The sequence below is a fragment of the Eubalaena glacialis genome, chromosome 9, assembly GCF_028564815.1.
Source record: "Eubalaena glacialis isolate mEubGla1 chromosome 9, mEubGla1.1.hap2.+ XY, whole genome shotgun sequence".
Lineage (NCBI taxonomy): Eukaryota > Metazoa > Chordata > Mammalia > Artiodactyla > Balaenidae > Eubalaena > Eubalaena glacialis.
The window spans coordinates 58,114,147-58,138,059 of NC_083724.1; the positions used below are offsets into that span (position 1 = coordinate 58,114,147).

Here is a 23,913-nt window from a genome sequence, read left to right on the forward strand (position 1 = left end):
TTAAAAGCAAAGCACATTATAAAAATACCTGGAAAACAGGAAATATTATTCATAATAGTACCATCTTAAGGCAAAAGCAGTATTGTAATATGTATTCTTCCTGTAGTTTTCCCCTAATCATTTGAAAAAGTTATATTAAACATGATTATAGGACTTCCCTGGTGGCACAGTGGTTAAGAATCCGCCTGCCAATGCAGGGGACACGGGTTCGAGCCCTGGTCTGGGAGGATCCCACATGCCGCGTAGCAACTAAGCCCGTGCGCGACAACTATTGAGCCTGCACTCTAGAGCCTGCGAGCCACAACTGCTGGGCCAGTGTGCTGCAACTACTGAAGCCTGCGCACCTAGAGCCCGTGCTCCACAACAAGAGAAGCCACCACAATGAGAAGCCCGAGCACCGCAACAAAGAGTAGCCCCCGCTTGCTGCAACTAGAGAAAGCCTGCGTGCAGCAACGAAGATCCAACACAGCTAAAAATAAATGAATGAATGAATGAATGTATATACCAAAAACAAAACAATACAAAACATGCTTATATTCTCTTTTTTATCCCCCCAACACACAAATTGTGAGAATTTTTTCTTTTTTAAAAGTACATTTTATAGTTTTTCCAGTTATTTTTCATGAGAGCATAATCTGCTTGATATAATCTAATCCTTCTTGCCTCCCCCGATACTACTTGAAATCCTATTTAAAAAAAAAAATTGGGGCTTCCCTGGTGGCGCAGTGGTTGAGAATCTGCCTGCCAATGCAAGGGACACGGGTTCGAGCCCTGGTCTGGGAAGATCCCACATGCCGCGGAGCGACTAAGCCCGTGAGCCACAGCTACTGAGCCTGTGTGCCTGGAGCCTGTGCTCCGCAACAAGAGAGGCCCCAATAGTGAGAGGCCCGCACACCGCGCTGAAGAGTGGCCCCCACTTGCCGCAACTAGAGAAAGCCCTCGCACAGAAACGAAGACCCAACACAGCCATAAATAAATAAATAAATAATTAAAAAAAAAAAAAATCTTTCCTTTTTGAAACCTTTTATCCCCTCTCCCATTGTTTTATTTAGAGAAATTTCTTGCCTACCAAAAAGTTGAAGTGATACAGTGAACACCTGGATGCCCTCACATGGATTCACTAGTTGTTAATATTTGTCACATTTGCTTTTTGTTTCTCTGTCACTCTGTCTGTGTCTGTCTCTCTGTCTTTATGCTGCAACATTTGAAAGTAAGTTGCAGACATCATGACAATTCACCCTTAATTATTTCAGCATGTTTCTTTCAGTTATAAGGCAATTTAACGTTTACATAATGTCATCTAATATAGAAACCATACTCACAGATCCCTGATTTTCCCAATAATGTTCTTTATAACCTGCTTTTTTCCCCATGTGAAGGATCCCGCCAGGGATTTCCCTTTAAAGTTAATAAGTGTGCTATAGGGTAATATTTAGAGGCTAGATGAATATCCTGTTCCCAATAGCCTTTCACCCAGTGAATTTGCCTCCATTGATAATCCTTGACTGAGTCAGTTATTGTACTATTTTTAAACTGTTTATATTTTGAAATATAAAACAAGCTGGAAAGTGCATAAAACATAAACTTAGAGCTTCATGAATTATCGTAAGGTGAATACCTAGGTACCATCCCTGACATCAAGGAAAACATTATGGGCACCCTAGATTTCCCCTATCTGTCCCCTTTACCTATTATAGTCTCCTACTTTTCCTCCAAAGGAGTGGTTATAGGGTATACACATGGGTAGTTTTAGAAGAAAACTATTTTCCAGTTTACACCTTTCTATACCAGTGTTTGCTACTTCCCATTGCCCCACAGCCTCCCTGACACTTGGTATTGTCAGTCTTTTAATTTTAGACATTCTAAAATTAAATGGGAGTGTGTAGTAGGTTCTTGTGGTTTTAAATAACATCATGATTTTTTTCTTTTATGTTCATTGGCTGTTTGGATTTCCTCTTTATCAAAATGCCTGTTCAAGCCTCTTGTATGTTTTTCTTTTTTGTCATGCTTTTCTTATTGAGTTACAGTTCGTTATAATACATTTCTGGATATGAGGTAGTGGCACAGTTTTAGTTTTTCTATATGGATCTTCAGTTGTTGAACACTGTTACTGAAAGGACCATTCTTATTTTTGAAAATGGGCCGGGTATTAGATGATACTATGGAATTACTGTTGTCCTATTAGATGTGATGATGACATGGTGGCTATGCATATTTTTTCTTGTCAATTGACAATACACACTGAAAAATATATCGGTGAAATAACATGTAGTCTGGGATGTGTTTTGTTTTTTAAATTAATTAATTAATTATTTTGGCTGCGCTGTGCGGCTTGCAGGATCCTAGTTCCCCAGTCAGGGATTGAACCCCGGCCATAGCAGTGAAAGCACCGAGTCTTAACTATTGGACCACCAGGGAATTCCCCTGGGATTTGTTTTTAAAATACCTCAGGAAATAAAGTGGTATGACTTTCGTTGAATAAAGATTGGCAAAATATTGTTAAATGAAGCTAGGTGATGGATACATGATGTTTAGAATATGTGTATGTTTGAAATACTAAAAATAAAAGTTAAAGAAAGGGAAAACATCCTTTCTCTTCCCCCTTTCGTATTTTCACTAGTGTAAGTAACCTCCCTGTTGAGAATTTTTGTTTAAGTTGGTACATGCTCATGTAGAAAAATTGAAAAATAGAGAAAAAATGAAGAAAAAAATTACTCTTAAGCTTACCAAACAAACATAACCTCTTTATGATTTCCTTTTGGCCATTTATTTATTTATTTATTTTGGGTATACTATTTTATTAGCATTTAAATTTCACCAAGAGTTCAAGCGTATGCTAGCCATATGTTCAGACTTTTGAAATAAAGATAAAATGGGCAAACAGCTTTAAGGGTGCAATGTATTTAACACTGCACAATATATTAACTAACTAGACAATCTAGGGGGTGGTATAACTATACACTTAGGAGCACCAAGTTTAGGAACAAGTCCTGGGATTGGAGGAAAAACCCGCCATTCAGGACTGAACAGAGGTCCTTGGTTGCTGACAGAATCTCCCCTTGACTTCAGACTTGAGACAAACCGAGCAAGTCTATCAGCATACAAAACCCACTGATTTCAGGACAAACAGTAACAGGATAGACTGACCAGAGCCAATTCAGGTTGTGGGGATAGTCTGAAGCGATCAGGGCTGGCCGCAGGCTGGAAATGTTGCAGCTGAAGTCCAGGATCGGCAGATGAGAGCAGTCACCTTCTAAAAATCGCTGATTTCTATACAAGTTCCCAAGATGCTTTTCCCAAACAGGGTGGCCTTTTATTTTATGTTAGTGTGTGTATGTATATGTATGCATGTGCTTGCATGTGTGTTTGTGTTTCCCCATCTCAAAGGCTGAGAGATTTTAACAGTTTTTTTGCTTTAGAAGCATTTTCAGTATTGGTCTCCAGAGGATCATTTTAGTGTATTCTAACCCCAGCCAGTTTTAGATTGTACCTTGTATTAAGTCTTTGCTTTTTTTTTTTTTTTGGTATTTCAATTCCAAGTATATTCTTTTTTTTAAAAATTGAAATATAGTTGATTTACAATGTTGTGTTACTTTCTGCTGAACAGCCAAGTGATTCCTTTATACTCCAAGTATTCTTTAAGTTTGACATGTTATGGTTACTTATGTTTAGGAAAATGAGTGCCATTAGTAGTAAAGCTTCCTTACGGAAGATGGCACCTTGTCTTATTAAAACAGCTTCTCTGGGATTTCCATTGAAATGGGTGAGGCCAAGCAAATACAGTTGGTATTTTCAGTTGGGGCCCAGCAAAGTTAAAGTGTTTTCTCAAAGTTACGAGGCTGGTAGACTGGCTGCCAGGTGCTCTTATTCCCCACACCAGTTTTAAGGAAGTAATTATGTATAGTCAGTCTCACAGTTGTGGAAATGTGTACAACTAGGTCTGGGTCACCTACAAATTTCCCCTGAGCTAATGGTTTATTTTGTGCCTTCTCTGTGGTTTCGTCCCTGTGGTATCCTGGCAAGTTTACAGGTTTCTAAAAGGAAGACTGAGCTGAGGAATCATCTGGATCTTGGGCTGAGAGGTTGCATGTCTCGGGGCTCAAAAATAAAATAAAACTCAATCCAAGATTTTTTTCTAACAATACCTTGGGATCATTGGGCTCTTTGTCCCTTTTTGCAAATATAATTAAGAGGTAGAAGCAGCATACGATTTTCAGAACAGTCAACATAAAACTGCCCTGAACTGGCTTTACACATTTGATAGTTAAAATAACATAATTGTTGACAGCACAGCTGAGGGTGATGGACATTGGTTTGTAGTGCTTATCAATTTACTGCTTGTGTTTGAAAACCAGTTACACAATGGCATTGCTTCAAGGGAACATTGACTTTAGACTTCAGATTTGAGTAACTTTAGTTATTAAAATCCAATGAACAAAATCCGCTGGTTTGTAAACATGCAGTTTTAAAACATCCTCATTATTTACAGGTTTTGGGGCCAGGAATCTGTCATTTTGGTAGGACCTACAAGGCATAGTATTTTATGGAATTTTTGTAGGAGCATTTAGTAGCTCCAGAACTGAGCTGACGTTTTCAATGCTTTTGTATCATAAAGAAAGACATAAGAGAGATGTTGTAAACTGCTACTGGTAAATGAAACCAGTCACACTGAAGACAACTGAATTCAAGCAAATGAAAAATAACTTGTATTTGTCCCCTTGAGGTAGATGGAGAGTAACAAGAGAAAGAGTGCATTAAGGAGAGTGATGAAGAGTGAGTGTAGTAATAACTTGTAACTGTCAGGAACATTCGAAATCATCACAATGAATGTGCATTGAATAAAGCCCATGTATTGTTTTGCTCTTCACTATTGTATCTTTGCATTGTTTAACTGCTCAGCTCAATTTAAATTGTATTGGGAATGGGTTTGTTATGGTTCACGGCATTATTTTGAAAGGGATTATAGTCATCAAATTGTAGTTCAGTTCCCCCTGAACTACATTAAGGCTTTTTCCCTTAATGTTAGAAGAAGGGTTGAAAAACCGTAACCTTTTCTTGGTGGGGATGGGAGTTCTTGGAGAGGGTGTGGGGAAGGTAAGAGAAACAGTCTGTGCAGGGTGCAAAGATGAATAAGGATCCTGGTTCTCAATAATTCACAGGCTTGAGGGGCAAAGGGGCAGTAGGATGTAATGAGCTTGGCTGTAAAGGCAAGTGTGGGGTTCCAGGGAGCCCAGAGCAGAGGCACTTATAGTAGCTTGGCGTTGAAGGAAGACTTTTTGTTGGAGACATGGCATCTGAGATTGGCCTAGAGGAGCAAGTTCAAGTCAGGTAAAGGAAGGAGACAGAAGAATGGGGCTGAAACTAGGTAAATTTGAGGGTAAGACTGCACTTAATAGTCTTTGTATTTTTACTGAATTTGGAGGCTTTTTGGTGAGCCTGGTCTTGAGGAGGGTGAGGCAGACCTGGCATAGTGGCTGTGGGGTCTGAGGGAGAGAGATCAGCCTGGCCGGTGATGGGGCTGTGAGGGCCCCTTCTGCTCAGATGTTTGTCTTGCAGCACCAGGCAAGTCTGTTAAGGGGCAAAAAGAGGTGCCATTGTAGTGTGATCCAGGCCTGGGTACAACACAGGAATTAGGAGTGAGAGTGTTCATGAAGGACTACTTGAGGACAATCAGCCTTGATAGTAAAGGGAGTAAGTAGGGCCTGGAGATTCCAGGGAATGAGTCTTGGCCCCTCTTTCATTTGACTGCTGCTTTCAGAGCTTGATTTCCTTAGGATATACTTAAAAATCTCAGTCAACACCATGGGCAGCAGCCTGTGGCAGCAGTATCAGTAACATGATTTAAGCAAGTTACTAGTTTTTAAAGCAAAATGCCAAGACTTTCAAAGGCATGACATGACAAAGCCCAGTCTTTGGGTGTATGATGCAAAGCCTGGCTTGCCAGCCAGATTCTGCCTATTGCTTGTCTTTGTAAATAAAGTTTAATTGGAGCATAGCCTTATTGTTCATCTACATATTATATGTGCCTGGCTTTTTTGCGCTACAGTGGGAGAGTTGAGTAGTTGTGACAGAGATTGTGTGGCCCACAAAAGCTAAAATATTTACTGTCTTGCCCTTTGCAGAAAAAGTTTGCCAACCCCTAATATAGAGGCACAGTTATTTGCTCTTGGGGAAGGGTGCTCAAAACCTTTTTTGAGATACAGATGAAATTCTGAATGTTTTTGGGAGAATGAGATTGACTACGTTGATACCTTGAAATGAAATTTGGTGATGTCAGGGACCTTCTGTAAGTAAAGAAGGTCCTGAACTTAGAAATAGAGCCACCTGTATTCTTGGGTGGCCCTAGATGATTCCTTGGAAACAGTAATAGAAGCATAAGAGTCCTAAGATCTGAAACTTTTTTTTTTTCTTTTTTTTGGGTTGTGTTTTACTAAGGGCTGGTCCACTGATAAAGTTTTAATTAAGGAATTCCCTGGCCGTCTAGTGGGTAGGACTCCACCCTTTCACTGCCAAGGGCCTGGGTTCAATCCCTGGTCAGGGAACTAAGATCCCGCAAGCCGTGCAGCACGGCCAAAAAAAAAAGGGGAAAGTTTTAATTAGCCTATTCTAACTGTACATTTAAAAAATAAGTCCTCTGATAAAAGAAACATGGGAGTTACTTCAGGAAACAAACACACAAAAAGAAGACAGATAAAGAGAAAAGATGAACAGGTAGAAAAAAGCAATATAACTGTGTGGGATGATTCAGTTTGACTAAGAGACATGAAAATAAACAGATATCTGCAGGGAAAAAAGGAGGTAGAACATTTCTGGGATACCCAATAGCCATGCTTCCACAGACCCTTGAAGACAGAGTGCATCTCTTTGTTCTGTGTGTGAGAGCTAAGAATCGGCATCAACATTTTTTACTTACACTAGTACAGTGACATTAAGTCATTCAGGCTTGTGTTCTGTGCTCTTTGGGGCTGCATTTCTAACAATACCTATCATGTGTATAGTGGTGAGCCTCTTAATGATGATAATGGTTCATTAAATTGAGGTTTAAAAATGAAGTCCCACATGCTTCCCTTAAGCTGGCTGTTACCTTCTTTTTTTTTTTTAATTAATTAATTAATTTATTTATTTATGGCTTTGTTGGGTCTTCGTTTCTGTGCGAGGGCTTTCTGTAGTTGCGGCAAGTGGGGGCCACTCTTCATCGCGGTGCGCGGGCCCCTCGCTATTGCGGCCTCTCTTGTTGCGGAGCACAGGCTCCAGATGCGCAGGCTCAGTAATTGTGGCTCACGGGCCTAGTTGCTCCGCGGCATGTGGGATCCTCCCAGACCAGGGCTCGAACCCGTGTCCCCTGCATTGGCAGGCAGATTCTCAACCACTGCGCCACCAGGGAAGCCCCTGTTACCTTCTTGATAACACTGTTTTCAAGAGTCTTCTTTGCAAGATTTTCCCTTTGTTGAGTGGTGACAGACACCTCTTCCCCTAAGCCTCACCTGTCTCCTCCATCGTCCAGGCTTTCTGATTTGAATAGTTCATTCATATCCTAACAGGCATTGTTGTCTGCAGTGGCCCCTTTGAGATGACGTTTTCATAGTAGTGCACCAGCAAGGTTCCTACTTCACAGTAATTTAGCCTTCTTTGGATGCTTTATGTCTAAGTACTTCTTTCTTCTGAATAAACCTATGAGATGGCATGGCATTAAGACTGACCGTTTCCCTTGTGTGTAACCATCTTCAATGATAGTTTTCAGCAGTTCACTGGAGGAAGATAGTACATCTCACTGTGAGGGGAAGCTGCTTCACCCGTGATCCACAACTTGTACAGTCTCTCACTGTTCTTAAATCTCCCAGTCTTGCTTTGAAACTCAGCTCCTTCACTGAATCATGTTCCTCCCCTTTGCAGCTGCCTCCAGATCACTGAAGGTGTCCGCCCTCTCCTCTACCAGCCTGGTACTCAGTGGTCTCCTACACTGAGAATGACTATCAGTCCACTGCACAAGGAGTTTTTCTAGTTTTTCATATATGGTGTTGGTTCGAGTAACACGATTAAGCTTTCCAGGAGCAACACTGCTATGTTGTTAGGTATGGACATATCGCGATCATGTCTTATGTGCTTCTCTCCCTCATTGCACACCATAACCTTCAAGTCTTTCTAATGTGTGGGCTTTTCGAGGACTCTTATGCTCACTTACCTTCTTTTCAGGCTTTTCCACATTTGCAGAAGACATTTTCACCAATAATGATTGGAAGATGATAGCAGTGATGCCCAATACATTTAATCTGGGCACAAGGCATAATCCTTTTGGGACAAGAGCTGAGATACAACCGAATTGCTGTCTATATTATCTTACCTAGATTTGTATACAACTGAAACCGTTCTATTGGTGGATGTTCACAAGTCATTATAGAGAGTTTTTGATTTGGACAGTGAATTTTGGGTAAAAAAATATGTTATTACAGCAGGTATTTGGAAAATTAGTACAGAAAATGAAGGATACCTATATTATTTCTGCTTCAGTAAACTCTGAGTCCAGTGATGGCAGGTATCATTTCTTATAGACTCTCCAGCCCCAGCCCCTGTCATAGCATCTGCTTCAAAGAATGCACCTAAATAATGATAGGATTGATGAGTGCATGACATTAGAAAAATAGGCTGAGGCTAGATCATGGAGTTTCCTGAGTATTTTTGGTTATCATTCTCTACATCTTGAAGAACGTTTGAGATTATTCAATAGGGAAGTGATAGGATCAGAATCATGCTTTAGAAAGTGTGATCAGATAATGGTCTACCAGATGGACTGGTCATAGCAAGAGGCTTGGAAAGTGCTTTGAGTAAGGAGGAAGAGGAGGGGTCAGAGTGATCTTCTTCAGTGTGTGTTTTTCTGAACACTAGTATCCTGAGACAGTAGTTTGGGTCTCAGCACCCATTTATATTTCTAATAATTTATTGTGGACCTCAAAGAGCTTTTGTTTATGTAGGTTGTATCTATCCTTGTTTATTGTATTGGAAATTGAAACTGAGAATGTTTAAAAGTATTTAATTCACTAAAAATAATGTTACATAACATTCCTATTTTTATTAAAAAATGACTGTATTTTCCTACACACAAAATTTAGTGAGAGGAGTGGCATTATTTTACATTTTTTTTCAAGTTACTAATGTCTAGCTTAATAGAAAACCGCTCTGGATTCTTATATCTACTTTTGCATTTAATCTGTTGTAATATCATATAGCCTCCTGAAAGCTCTACCTTACACTGATGCGAGAATGAGAGTGAAAAAGGAGAATAATGTCTTGGTATAATTTTGAAAACGGTTTTGATGCCACAGACCCTGATGGGATCTGGAGGTCTCCCAATGGTCCCCAGACAACATTTTGAAAACCTCTGCCTTAAAATATTTAGCAAAAGATTTCTTCTCTGATCTCACTCTACATAGATGATGCAGGGATCTCCAGGCAAGGTAACAGTTTCCATTCTTGTTTACTGACCTTCAGCTAACTGTGTCCCTGATATGAACCTCAGAGACCTAATCACATTATGAGACAGAGGTTCTCAAACAAGAAGTCATGGAGTTATTTGGGGAACATCATGCCATAAATTCTGACATATAACTCAGGCAAAATTTTACAAGCAGAAAATGGGCTTAGGATGTGAATTCAAGTTCCTGCATCTTAAGATATATAAAATATTTTAAACTGTATTTCCAAGATTTTCCTTTAATATTAATTTGCTAGTCTATTGCTTTTGTCATCCAGTTATTTATTAATAGATAATTGATAGAAAATTCAAAACAGTTTGAAAAATACAGTGACAAACCTTAAGACAAAAAAATATAATGTCTTATACTGCGTATTTCTCCTTGAGAGCTGGGGAAAAATTTTTTTTTTTAACTATGCAGGTACTGGATGGATGGGTGTGTATGGGGGTCCTCTTTCTAACTTCCCTTTTAAGTTTTCTTTATAGTCTATGATTATAAATGCATAAATTTTATAGGTAAAAATTACCTTTTTGTTAATATAAATGTTAATATAAAAAATGATGGAAAGCATTATATGACAGAAAATTGAAATCACTCGTAATCCTGGCATTCAGAGACAAGAGCTGTCAAAAAAGTTTAGTGTACTCCCTTCCAATGTTTCTCCTCTACTTTGTGCTCAATAATTGTATTTCTTTTAACAGGCGTGGTATCATGGTGAACATAGTTTGGTTTTGTCTTTTCTCCCTCCCGTTTCAACACATATGAATGCTTTGCCATGATTACAGATAGTCTTCAACAGGATGATTTAACATTTTTTTTATCTCTTATTTTTATTGGTAGGATGGTTTTCTTGGACAGGGGAAAGCTGATTAATCTAAGGTGGAGAGGGACCCTAGGGGCTGCGGAGGCAGGAAGGGTATGACAGTTGTTAGTCTTGTGTGGGTCAGTGTGAGGCTGGGCCACAATGCACAGTGGGGTGGGCAGATCATTGCTAACCCATGAGAGTGGTACTTTGCCACTGACACTGCCTCATTTCCTGCCTTTTCTCCACAGCCTCTTGAAATAGAAGGCTGTATTAAACAGCACAGAATATTTGACCTATTTACTTATATAGTCAAGGTCTGCCATCCCTAGCTGTGAGTTTCAGGAAAGCTCTGTCTTTGCCTTAGAGTCTGTAAAGGAAACGGATTGAATTAACAGCTCTCTGAAGTTCCTTTCAGCTTAAAAATATTTGCTCTATTATAAGTAACATTTCTTCAAGAAGGTGAAGTCATTGACAATGAGTTTTTATGAGTTGTAGATTCCTTTTATATTAGAATTTTATCAAGAACCCCTTTGTAAGAAATATGTTGGCTGAAGCATAGGAATCTTTTCATACCAAAATTGTAGTCTTACTGGCATTTAGCCTTATAGATGACTTTTTTTTTATCTTCCTGCACTGGGGTAGCTTAAATACCTTCATCCACCAGATGGTGCTCTTGGACAACAAATTTTTCTGAGGCTGAGCGTTTCCAAATGAGGTAAAACATTTAAACTGTTGAGTCACCAGAGTTCCTTTACATTTTGTATTTTTTTAATTGAAATATATATATATATATATATTTAAAAAAATTTATTTATTTATTTTTGGCTGTGTTGGGTCTTCGTTTCTGTGCGAGGGCTTTCTCTAGTTGCGGCAAGCAGGGGCCACTCTTCATCGCGGTGCGCGGGCCTCTCACTATCGCGGCCTCTCTTGTTGTGGAGCACAGGCTCCAGACGCGCAGGCTCAGTAGCTGTGGCTCACGGGCCTAGTTGCTCTGCGGCATGTGGGATCTTCCCAGCCCAGGGCTCGAACCCGTGTCCCCTGCATTGGCAGGCAGACTCCCAACCACTGCGCCACCAGGGAAGCCCTACATTTTGTATTTTTATCATGTTAGGATATTTATCCTGAAATAAGAAATAATTTTAAGCCAGATCACTAACTGTATGTGTAATTTTCACATCCAAGGGAAAATATCATCATTCTAGACATGTCTTAATGCTAAGAGATGGCTGTTGGCTTGATATTGTGACTTTTAGATTTTACTTCAGTGAAATAAGGCTTCTAGTTAATCAAAACTCATTACCTGCCAGCATGTTATGGCTGATCTTTAATAAATGAAGTCTTAGCCTCATGATCTCAAGTTATGCCATCCAGACAGGGGAGGTGATGGTAGTTCTATTCACTTGACACATTGCATCTAGAATGTTTCAGCAGTTCTGGAAGCTGTATTTTCAGAGGGGTATTGCTAGGGAATTGTCGATAGAAGAGAGTTAAGCCCAGTTGCAGGCTGACCTCAGAGTACATGGCTACTGCCCTCAAGTATCTATCTTGCACGTCATAGGGTTAGATGGGATCACTGTGGGGAAAATCAGTTTTGTCTCTGGAAGTGCTAAATTGATAAAACACATATGAGTCCCATGCTGAGTAGTTTGTGAGGGTGTGAGAAGTGTTAGGGATACCAGGTGTTTGCCAGTGGAGGGTGCTAACTTGGTAGCTGGAGAGTTGTGAAAGGTTTCCCTAAGGGATAAATAACACGTACAGGGCAGACTAGGTGCCCCGTGGGTCGTGTGAATACTATGTACCATAGGCATGGAAAGGGGTAGGCATGGAAAGAGGTTATGTTTCTTGGGAACTGGCACAATCCCTGAGATTGTGGTGAGAATTCAGGGCATCTGTGGGCATCAGGCATGTGAACTCTCTTAGTGAGGATGCTAAGAGAGTTCTGGAGGTACTGAATGGTCACTATGCCTAGAAGGGCAGATATCCCTGGGAAAGTGTTAGGGAAACAGAAGTGGGAATTACTGAAGGGGAAAGAACATGAAAGGCAGAGGTGAAAAGCCAGAGTTCTAGTGCTGAATTTGGTTGGTGATCATCAAAGCATTGATTATTTCACCTGGAAAGAGTCTTGGACATCATGATGTAGCCAACACATTTATAGATGAGGAACTTCAGACCAAAATGTTAGGGTTTATCCAAGATGACACCCAGTGACAGAGCTGGGAGATCCCTTTTCCCATTCTCTTTCTACTATTTTATTATTTTTTTAATTTTATTTTTATAAATTTACTTATTTTATTTATTTTTGGCTGCGTTGGGTCTTTGTTGCTGCATGAAGGCTTTCTCTAGTTGTGGCGAGCGGGGGCTAATCTTCGTTTTGGTGCGCGGGCTTCTCATTGTGGTGGCTTCTCATTGTGGAGCATGGGCTCTAGGCGTGTGGGCTTCAGTAGCTGTGGCATGCGGGCTCAGTAGTTGTGGCTCGCAGGCTCTAGAACGCAGGCTCAGTAGTTGTGGCACACGGGCTTAGTTGCTCTGCGGCATGAGGGATCTTTCCGGACCGGAGATCGAACCCGTGTCCCCTGCATTGGCAGGCAGATTCTTAACCACTGCGCCACCAGGGAAGTCCCTCTTTCTACTATTTTAGATTGTCACCAGAAAGGATAATTAGAACTTTGAACTACACTGTGTGCTCTCTATCTCTTCCTCTCTTGGATTAGTATCTGCCAGGGTCTTCATTGGATGCTTAGTGTCTTCAGAAGCAAAAGTTTCTTCTGTTCCCATTGCAGCTGACCTTGCCTGCAGGTTTACAAAAGGACTTTGATAAAGCATGTTTACTTGAAGCCCTTCCTACTTTGGGCTGTCCCCATTTTAAAAAAAAAGGATGATGAAGATCATCTAGATTTCATCTTTACTATGATTTTTTACAGACATGGAAACTGAATTTTCTTTTTAAGGAGGAAATTTATAAATAGAGTAGAAAGATTCAAATAATTCTGTTGTCAGAAAGGAAGTATTGATCCACACCTTTCTGCTTCTAGAATCTATTTTAGAAATGATTAGAAATACGGATCGATGTCTGTGTGCCAAAATCATTTTCCAGTGTTTTTTTTTTTAAATATTATAACAAAGAATGTAAAACAACCTGTATGTCACAAAGGAGAATAATGATGCAAATTGTTACAGACAAGGAGGTGATATATATAATAAAATAAGTGTTAGGAAAATGTTCACAATCCAATAGTAAGTGAATAAACCAAGGTAACTACGTATAGCTATATCTCCAAGATCTTGAATGCCCACACAGGATTTCCAGTATTGTATACAATTTCCCTCATAAGTCATCCACTTGACTATGGGAAGAGAGCAGCAGGTCTGGCTGAGATGGAGAGGTTGGGGAGCTGCTCCCACACGCCAGCATCCTAGTGTCGGTTCCTCAAAAAAATAAGTCACCACCTGTCAGTGGGCTTTTGGGGTCACTGGAACAGAGTTAGAGCCATGAATTCCAGGAGTGTGATTCTAATTATGTTCTAACTAAAAAAGAATTTTTTAAAGAGAAAGATACCACTAAAATGATAAAATGATCTTCTTATTTGCAGGTTTATACATTTGGTTTTTTAAAAACTTATGTTCCAAATGTTCTAAATGAGAAAATATAGAATATTAATTCAGGAAAATTGTTAGTTTTTTCTTTTTCATTGAAGGAATAATGTTGAGCCTGTGTATATGATCCAGAATTTTTCACTGTGAGGAATGAAAATGAGACCATTGGAAATACCTTAAGTTGTTTTTCTTCATGAAGAATAAAAGGGTGTTATTTGAGCCCTCTGCCAGGTGTTATTCAAGTGTGTTAAATCTAAAATTGCTTTAAGTGAGAGGTAGCATTGAGGAAGAAATGAAGCAAGGTGGAAAAAACAAATAACTAGATAGAGTCCTATAGAGGAACAGGGAGAAAGAGGTACATTCTTTATCTAAATTGAATTTTCCTGGCATTAGTAGTTGTAAAGAGGCTCAAGCCCAGCCCATACTTTGGTACCATTCAAAAGCTAAGTGGCTTCTACTTTTTCTTTAGTAGAATCACATTAGCGTCATGGACTCTGATATATTACTTTCTTACTTAAAACCATTAGGGAATGGGGGAAGTGGGGACCTATGGATTTGGTTACTAAGGAGGAAATGTATTAGACATTATTTTGCTGTCAGTAGTAGAGACCTTAAAATAAATGGCTGAAACAAATTGTTTAGTTTTCATGTACAAATTTGAGGCAGGTAGTCCAGGGCCATGTTGGTTCCATGATGTTGTCGTAGACCTGTACTCCTAGAAATTTCTTCTGCCATCCTCATGATGAGATTCTTACCCTTGTACTCTTGTGGTAGCTGCTGATCGTGTCTGAATGTCTGGTAGAGGGAAGGAGGGCAAAGGAGTTGTGTCTGCTTGAGTCAGCCTCTTCAAAGGTTTCTCCTGGAAGCCCTGCTCAGTGATGTCCAGTTACGTTTCATTAGCCAGAACCATACATATCCAGCTGCAGCTACTTTGTTCTTTCGATTAAATGGGGTTCTATTAGTAAAGAAGGTAAAAATAGATACTAAGTACTTAGGCAATCTCTGTTATAAAAGTTTATTAACAAACACAGTGATTTTGAAGTACTGTTTTATACTGCAGTGTAATACACCTTAAAGAGTTGAATGGGACAAGGGGCTTAATAGTCTAGAAAATATGAATACATTAGTAAAGATTGTTGTGTTTTTAATTTCCTGTATTTAAAAATAACTTGTCAGGGTCTGGATATGGGATTTTACTATTTTATTAAATGTTGAGATAATTGATCCTCTTTAAAGAAGAATAGGGCTTTTATGGTTCAGATTCCTTTTAGGATTTTCTGCAAGGGCCATGTGTAGATGTGTAAAATAAAGTTAACAATTCTGTTTATTATTTAAGTGAGTTTGTTTTTTTTTTAATAGAATGCATGTCTGTGAGTGAATCCATGAATCCTGCTCTTGGCCCAATGCAGTTTTTTAAAATCATCTTTTTGATTGGTAGTCCTTAAAAGAAAGAAAAGTAGCAAACATAATAACCAAATTACTAACTTTCCCTTCCAGTCATTGGGGGGATACAGGGAAGTTTTCCCCTCCTTGATTGTATAAAAGTTTAGAATTGACTTTCTGGCTCATTGTTTGGCCAGTGAGGCTTCAGACACAGTAGTGTCAGCTCCGGTTAGAGTTTTCCATTCTCATCCTTCCCGGCTCCACAGTTATGAGCTGGGAGATCTTGGGCAAGTTATCTGACTTCTCCTGGGGCAGTTCTCTCATCTATAAAATGGCATTGATAATAGATGATAGTTTTATTTATTCACCTCATAGGATAAAATGAGATGAATAGATAAAACACCTAGGATAGGGCCTGCTCCATAGTATGTACTGAATAATAGCTGCTACTGGTGGCAATATTAAAGCAAAATGGGACAGAAATCCTGAGGCTGTGATGAGATGTTCAGTAGTTGACTCCGACCAAGAGAATCGTGAAGAATTCTGTTCTGCAATAGTCATTTACTTATAAGTCCAACCTGCATTCCAGCAGTTTATACTTTCTGCCGTTTGTCAAAGTCTGTCACGTCAGAGCCGTGAAGGATGTTTGTTTAGGAGTTACTACTTAAGAAAATGCGCCTGCTATTTTCATGAAATACACCACTCTCTTCGTGTCGGTGAGACAAGGTGCCAGGGCAGAAATGGTGCCGTGAGATGTGACTCAGGAGATGTTCTCTTTTTCATGACTTTTGCTTTATCATATTTTTGGAATGTAATAATCTGATTTTATATGTGCAACTTATGCTTTACAGCACAGTGATACACTGACTACCCCAGACCCACCATGGAGTCCCACAGCTAGAGCGTCAACAATACTGCTCATGGGGAATTCCCTAGCGGTCCAGTGCTTAGGTTTCTATGCTTCCACTGCAGGGGGCACGGGTTAAATCCATGATTGGGGAACTAAGATCCCGCATGCCATGTGGCGGGGCCCCCCCAAAGAAAAAACCAAAAAAAAACAATACTGCTCATGGGATGCTCTTTCTATAGTCCTTCCCTGCTACCCCATCCCATCACCCAGGGGTTGGCTGAACTTTGTGTTTGATTTCTTGCCTTAAAAAAAAAAAAGGTTTTCTCACACAAATTTTGTTGCTGTGGTTGAAGTATGGTTGATTTACAATGTTGTGTTAGTTTCAGGTGTACAACAATGTGATTCAGTTATACATACATACATATGTGTATGTATATATGTGCATATGTATATGTATGTATGTAAATGTATATATAAAAGGATATATATATATATATCCTTTTTCAGATTCTTTTCCATTGTAGGTTATTACAAGATATTGAATACAGTTCCCTGTGCTATAAAGTAGAGCCTTGTTGGTTATCTGCTTTATATGTAGTAGTGTGTATCTCTTAATCCCAAATTGTCAATTTATCTCCCTCCTCCTTCCCCTTTGGTAACCATAAGTTTGTTTTCTATGTCTGTGAGTCTGTTTCTGCACAAACACATTTAAAAAAAAATAAATTTATTTAATTAACTTATTTGTTTTTGGCTGCATTGGGTCTTCATTGCTGCGTGCGGGCTTTCTCTAGTTGCAGCAAGCAGGGGCTGCTCTTCGTTGCGGTGAACGGGCTTCTCATTGCGCCGTAGCTCCTCGTTGTGGAGCATGGGCTCTAGGCATACGGGCTTCAGTAGCTGTGGCATGTGGGCTCAGTAGTTGTGGCGCACGGGCTTAGTTGCTCCTCGGCGTGTGGGAATCTTCCCGGACCAGGGATCGAACCCGTGTCCCCTGCATTGGCAGGCGGATTCTTAACCACTGTGCCACCAGGGAAACCCCAGCTTTTCATATCTTTGTTGGCCATTTGTGATTTCTCTTTTTTCCTCTGCCTATTTTTCTATTAGATTGTTTGACTTTTCCTTATTATTTGGAATTTTTTAGGTATTCTGGATACCCAAACTATGCCATGTTGTTGAATTACATTTGTTGAATTATTTGCTTCAGTAGTGGCTTGTTCTTCCCAAAACTTTTTTGTTTCTTCTATTTTCAGTGTCTTTGTGTGTGTGTGATAACAGGTCAGTTTTAATTCTAGCACCTGAAACTATACAAGGGTACACCTTATCAGCTTCCTGGGACTGTTGTACACATTCTGTGAAGTGACAACTGTGCAATGCCACTTAGTATCTCAGAATCAGGAATATAATTTTGAATTATTTAAACACAATCCATAGAGTTAAAAACAAAATCAGATGCCATCTACAGTTATATTATTGTCAATTAAATGCTATACACCTAATACTTGATATAATAGTCAATATCTAGCAGGGAATGTTGAAAGCGATTTTAGATTTTCATCCTATCGTACTCTGTTGGGAATGTTTCTTGAGTAGGTATGTGACTTGCCAAAGATGGGACAACCAAGACCAGAACAAGTAAAGTTCTACCATGGTTTCTGTAGTGTTCACTTTTTTTCTTTGTCAGTTTTAAAAGTGAACAGCGAGAATTAAATACTTGACTTTACATATATACAGGTATGTTGTAAAAATATATTTGTTTACAAGCATGTAAAAATACTTGGTAACTAGTTTGATAAGAAAATAATGTACAAAGGTATATAGCAAAAACATGAATTGTCTGTGACCCTGCAAAATCAATTCCATATTTTATATTATATCAAACAAAAACAGTTTTAGTTTTAAAAGGAAGATGGACAGAAATTATTATTTTTACACTGAACATGGCTGTGAAAAGAGTTAAATTAGAAAGACTAAGAATATTGGAATGCCAGAATGAGCCCAAATATTTGTCCACATAGAATATTATTGTCTTCAAGAGTAGGAGTAATAATGAAGGCTTTATAAGCAGTTTTTAATCAATAAATGTAATTGGCATTTTGATGTTTTGGTCACTGTAAAACAAAAGCTGTAGCATCACTAAAGGTCTGAGAAGTCTGTTTTGTAGCTTCAACTCAGTGTATTTAAGGTTAACTAAAGTTGACATCAAAATTTTTAGAGATGGACTTATTTACAGTGTCTTTTAATGAACAGATTTTAATTTTAATGTAATTGGTTTCATCAGTCTTCTCTTTTAGTGACTTTATTTATCAATAATTTTGTATTTTTCTCTCTCCTGGGACTCTGAATACATGAACCTTAGACATTCTGTCCTAAGTATGCTTAACTTTACCTTTCAGATATTCCTTCTCATCTTTCTGTATTGCATTGTGTGTTCATGTCTTAAATTTTACACTTCTCTTGTTTAATCCTTTCAATGAGTTTTTAGTTTAATAATGATATCTTTCATTTCTAGAAGTCCACCTCTCCCCCCAAATCTGACTGGTCATTCCAAATAGTTTATTTTACTTTCTTGTCTTTGTGATTCCATTTTTTATTTCTTTAAACATTTCACATTCTTTAGTGTCTGAAAATTCTGATATCAACAGTCCTTGGGGTGATGCAGGGTCAGTTGTTTTTGCTAGCTTTCTGCAGTGAGGTCTTGACTCCCTGTATGCGTAGTGATCTTTGGTTGTATTCTTTGGCTTGATCTTAATTTGTGGAGAATTTACAGGTTTAAGTGAAGGATGCTTTTCTCCCAAGAGGATTGGAGTTGCTTTTGCCTGGAACCAGGGATACCATTAACCTCAAAGCCTCAATGGTCCAGAATCAAGGCAGGAGTCCCAAACTCTCTGCTATCTTTTATTTGACTGGGCATTTCCCCCCTTTTCTTCTCTGCCCTCCTTCTTGTCATATTCATATTTACCTTTTTAAGGTGAACAGTCTTTTTATATGGTACTTTTTGTTGCAGAATTTTTTTGTTACTTCAGAACTTGCTCTACATTGGTTATTGTCTAGACTTTCAGAAAGCAAAGAAAGCACTGCTATAAAATTGTAGGTATTTTGGTGTGTAAAAATGCAAAAAGGAAAAGAGGTTTGTTTTAAAAGTAGAAAGTTTAGAGAATGTGATATTTTCATGGAAAGGAAGAAACAAAAAGAGCTATCACATCACACATTGTAATTAAATTTAAAGCAAATTGAATTTCACATGGGTCTAATTTTATTCTTACTGTGTAAAGATCCTAAGGAAATCCTCTATTTTAAAATGTGGCCAGAGCTTTCGTTTTAGTTATTGAAAGGTGCAATTTTCACACATTACTGTGCGAAATGGATTGAATTTTGAAGTCTTTAAAAGTAACCAAGTTTTATTTTTCTTTCTTCATTTGCATTACCTTTGAAACTTCAAGGGCTTGTTACAGGCATATGAATTGGTGGCAGTAATTTACATTAGCCTAGCTTTAAAGTAAGTGGAAATTAGGTGGATGGTCTTTTGTTTGGATCACAGTACTCGAGTAGGTGTTGGCTGGACTGCATTAAGGGTCATAGAAAGTGATGGTTAGAGCCAAATGAGGAAAGCATAATCTTTTAAAAAATACTAAATAAAAGTACCTGAAAACTTTAGTTAGAATCTTTAATAATACCTTTTAGTATTTTCTCAGAGTTTTACAGTACCTAGGAGGTGGATCTTCTTTTTTTAATAATTGGATTTTCTAATGAAATGATGTTTTTCCCCATAAATTTATAGATTTCAGAATTTATTGCTGGTCCCTTTGAGTCCAGCTTAGAGCTGGGCGTGTGGCAGTGAAGCTTTAGAGAGATGGAGGCTCAGAGCATTGTTTGGAAAGAGCCCCATGGGAATAACGTTGAAGGTGCTGAGGATGATGGCAGGAGTCGGGGCAGGCCGGGTGGGCAGGGGAGGAGAAACATGTGCGTTGGATATTGACATTGTTGAGGAAAGATAGTAATGTCTTACGTAAACAAGGTCCCATGGTCAAATCACATCCGGGAAAAGTGGAGTTAAGCAAAGTTAAACAGGCTTCCTTATAGCATGGCCTCTCAGAACGTTCGGAGTGCCTGTTGGCACTGTGACTTTGTAAGAGGAGGAGAAAAGGATGCCAAAGTTTTTTGACCACAGCCTCTTGTAGAAGTAATGTTCATCAGAAGTATTTTGGGAAGAATTGGTTTGCTATGATTTTTGCATTATTTCTCTGTATTAGGTGGGAATGACTCCTTATTGGTAAGTTTTCTAATGTGGCATGTGGCTGCCCTGTCCTTCAGTCTCCCAGTGACTGAGCGCGGTCACTAAAGTGGGAATCCCAGATGCTCATAGTCCGGAGAAGAAGGTGCTCCTGGCCTGGATGTGGCCTGTGTTCAGGGACCCAGTCCCAGAGCTCAAGGGCGTGAACTCAAACTGGGCACAGTCTCTCTGCATAGGTTTATAGATGCATCGTTCATGCTGATGCCAGTTTGGGGGTACTTACTTCCTCTGTGAAGTCCGAAGTCCAAAGCCTGGTCCTCAAGCAGCTCCTGAGTGCCTATGGTAAGGAAAATTTAGGAGCTCTTTCAAACTGCCATCTGATTCTTGATAGGCTGATGATACAGAGATTGAAAGGAAAGATCCTTGATAAACTTCTCATTTACACATATGTGTACAAATTATGGTCCAATGGTGAATTATTTCAGAAAACCAGGCAGATACAGGGTAAATAGACCAACAGGGCAGGGCAGGCTTAGAATGCACTGGGTTATTGGGGTGAAGGGAGGGGTGGAACCAGGAAGGAAACATCTGCCCAGCGGAGGTCAGGTGAGTTACAGATATTGCTCAAGCACCTGCTGGACATTGTGTAGAAGAGCTTTATATGAAGGGATGGGGTCTGGGAAGAGTCATTTGTCTATGAACTTGGGCTGGTGTGCAGACTTTCTGCAGAGACTTGATGGCTTTAAGCTTTGAACGGTTTGGCAAATTTTGACCTGTCATTGTGGGGCTTGTTTGTAGCTGGGGTCTTTCTGGAGGCTACTTTTACACTAAATTCTATCACCGACTCCCAAGTGAAGCAGCTTTTCTTATAGGCTTTGCCAGTGTTTGTGTAGGGCGGCTGTATGCCTGGGTGGGAACAATGTAGCAGCTTTATATGTTTGCCTGTCCTAAATTTTAGCTTCTTGGATCTTTGTTGATAATTGACGCTGAGAGAAAAGGATGATATGCTGTATTTAACATGGTCAGAACTGGAAGTGTAGAGTTTATAAGTGAAAGCCTAGAGTCAGGTAGATTTAGGTTTATCTTTGCCTCCCACTATTCTAGGAGCACTCGTTTTTTTCCATTTGTTCATTTGGGTATAATGTTACCTGTGTTACAGGATTGTTTTGAATAGATGTAGTGTATATGTATGTGTAGAGTAGTGAGGTAGACTGTGGTGTCACACTTCTCCTAAATGACAAATGGGGTGTACTCTTTGTCTGAATGTCTGAAGGAGACCTGGTGCTCTTCAGAGTTTGAGTAGAACCTGTCCTTGGAGGTAGCTAGCCAGTTCAATCGATAGTAGAGAGCAGAAATTGGAGAAGGAATTTGGAAATAGTAAGATTTATTCTCAGCCTCTGTTATACCAGTTATCCTTAATATTTTAATAACCTCTTTTATTGAAATTATATGACTTTTTATTTTAGCAAAAGAAATTAAGTTTTAACATCATGGCAACCTTGGCCTTGCCCAAAAGAGACTGCTACAGACATATTATTTGCCCATTAATGGGGAGAATTTCAATAGTAAGTTTCATAGGACTTTATTATCACTTACCATGTCTTTGGCTTTTGTTTTGGTGGAGGCTTTCCAGTAAGATTTACTAGAGAATAGTGGAGACATTTATTTAATCAGTTCTAAGACATAGTAAATTTTATTTTTCCAAAGGTTTTATGTCCTTCAGCCTATTCAGTACTCTGAACAGCTCTGGGAGGGTACTGTAGCCCTCAGGCTTTCACGAAGAAAGACTAGAAGCTCAGAAAATCTCGGTGATTTTTGCCCTGGGCAGTGGCAGAGCCGGAGCCATAATCTGGGTCTTTTTGCCATCACTCATTCTTCTCTTCCCTCATCCCTTTAGACCCACAGGTGTAGCCATGTCAAGGGATTCAGCCTCAGTTATTTCTGAAAGATGATATCAGTCAAAAACAAAGATAAGACTTCTTCAAATGTAGGAATTTCAGAGGGATGGTTTGTTCCTAAATTTGCAAGCTCATTCACTTTTTAAAAATGATTCCTATAATATGGTGCTCATTTATTACTTCATATTCATTGCCTCAGTAATGACTTTTAAATAGGACTCTATTATTAGAGTGATTGGACTGAAGTCTGATTGGACTAGAGTTAAGAGATTGCATCACTATAAATAGAGTGAGATAAAATATTTTACATGATTTGATTGAACTTTTATGAGGTCTTGTAAGTTGGAACCTAGGATCTTCTCTAAAAAGATACTTAACTTTGAACAATTTCCAAATAGCAAACTTCCTACTGTGGGGTTTAAGTTGTAGATAGAGTGGCTACCTTGGGGAATTCGGGAATTAAATTATTTCCCCTGGCACTTTCAATTATATTACCTGAGGCAGAACTTCATTAACTGCCCCATCAACAATTTTCCTGACTCAAAAGCTCAAGGAAGTAAGATCAGGACACTGATTATATTGTCATCTAAAGACCAGAATGAAAACAGAACAGCCCTGAAAGTTTTTAGTGCATAAGGGAACTATTAGACATGGTTGTCTGTGAGGCCGTTGGCATAGTTATTGGGGAAGGCCTTTTGGGTATACATAAATAAATTTAATGTCCCTCTTTAATAGCACCATGAAGAGGCTGAACTAGTTTTAAAGACATTGCCATTTCCTCATGATTGCATAAAAATAGACCTAATCTCTGATATTTAGAATTTGATTATTAGAAAAGTATATGGGAAAAATACATAGTTGGTAAAAATGGTAAGCAGTTGTGAATTACAGTGAATTAATAAGAGATTGGTAAGTTTTAATAAAACTGGAATCTTTTCCTGTCACTTTAACTTTTATATCAGTGACTCAAACTTTTCTGTCTCTTTCTGTCACCAGCCATGTTGGGTTACTGTTATAAAACTACATTATTCCAGCAATTTTACCAGAGTTTGGATAAGTATTTTTAGCAGTTATTCTTTGTTTAAAATTTCCCATCAACATAAGAGGCTGATATTTAGTTGAAGAAGCAGTAAAAGCATAATGATCTGTGGCTTAGAATAGTGCTAAGAATTTTCCCAATAATTAGAGTTGAATTTTCAGGAAATGATGTATCACATGCCAAAATTGAAATGGGTGGGGGTGAGAGAGGGATGACAGAAGATATATTTTGTTAGTGGTATCTTGAGATGATGTCTGATGTTTAATATGACTTCTTAAGTAATGTACAAATAAACAAGCAAGCTAAAAAACAGGAAACCCCCAAAATTAAATGGTGTGCTAATGATGGAAAGCATGCTCCAGATCATATGCTTTGAATCAGTGATTTTTCTTACTAACAGCAGATGGGGAGTGGGGCCTTAATTCTCTGTCATTTGGTACAATTTTATACTAATGTTTATATAGAGCCACATTACGTTGGTAGTAATCTTAGATAATTAATCATGGATCTGTATAAATATATGTGTGTGTGTGTGTGTGTGTGTGTGCACGCGCGTGCCTTGGATAATTGTTGCTTTATTTTTTATTTCTAAGTGAATTAAAATACACAGTGTAATAATTTTGGCAGATGATGGTTTGAGCAGTAA

General features: G+C 38.9%; 1 protein-coding gene across 3 annotated transcripts in view; it reads left to right on the forward strand.

Moving 5' to 3' along the window:
• Positions 1-23,913, forward strand: part of KDM4C (lysine demethylase 4C) — a 396,061-nt gene that overhangs the window by 53,374 nt on the left and 318,774 nt on the right. The window lies entirely within an intron of this gene.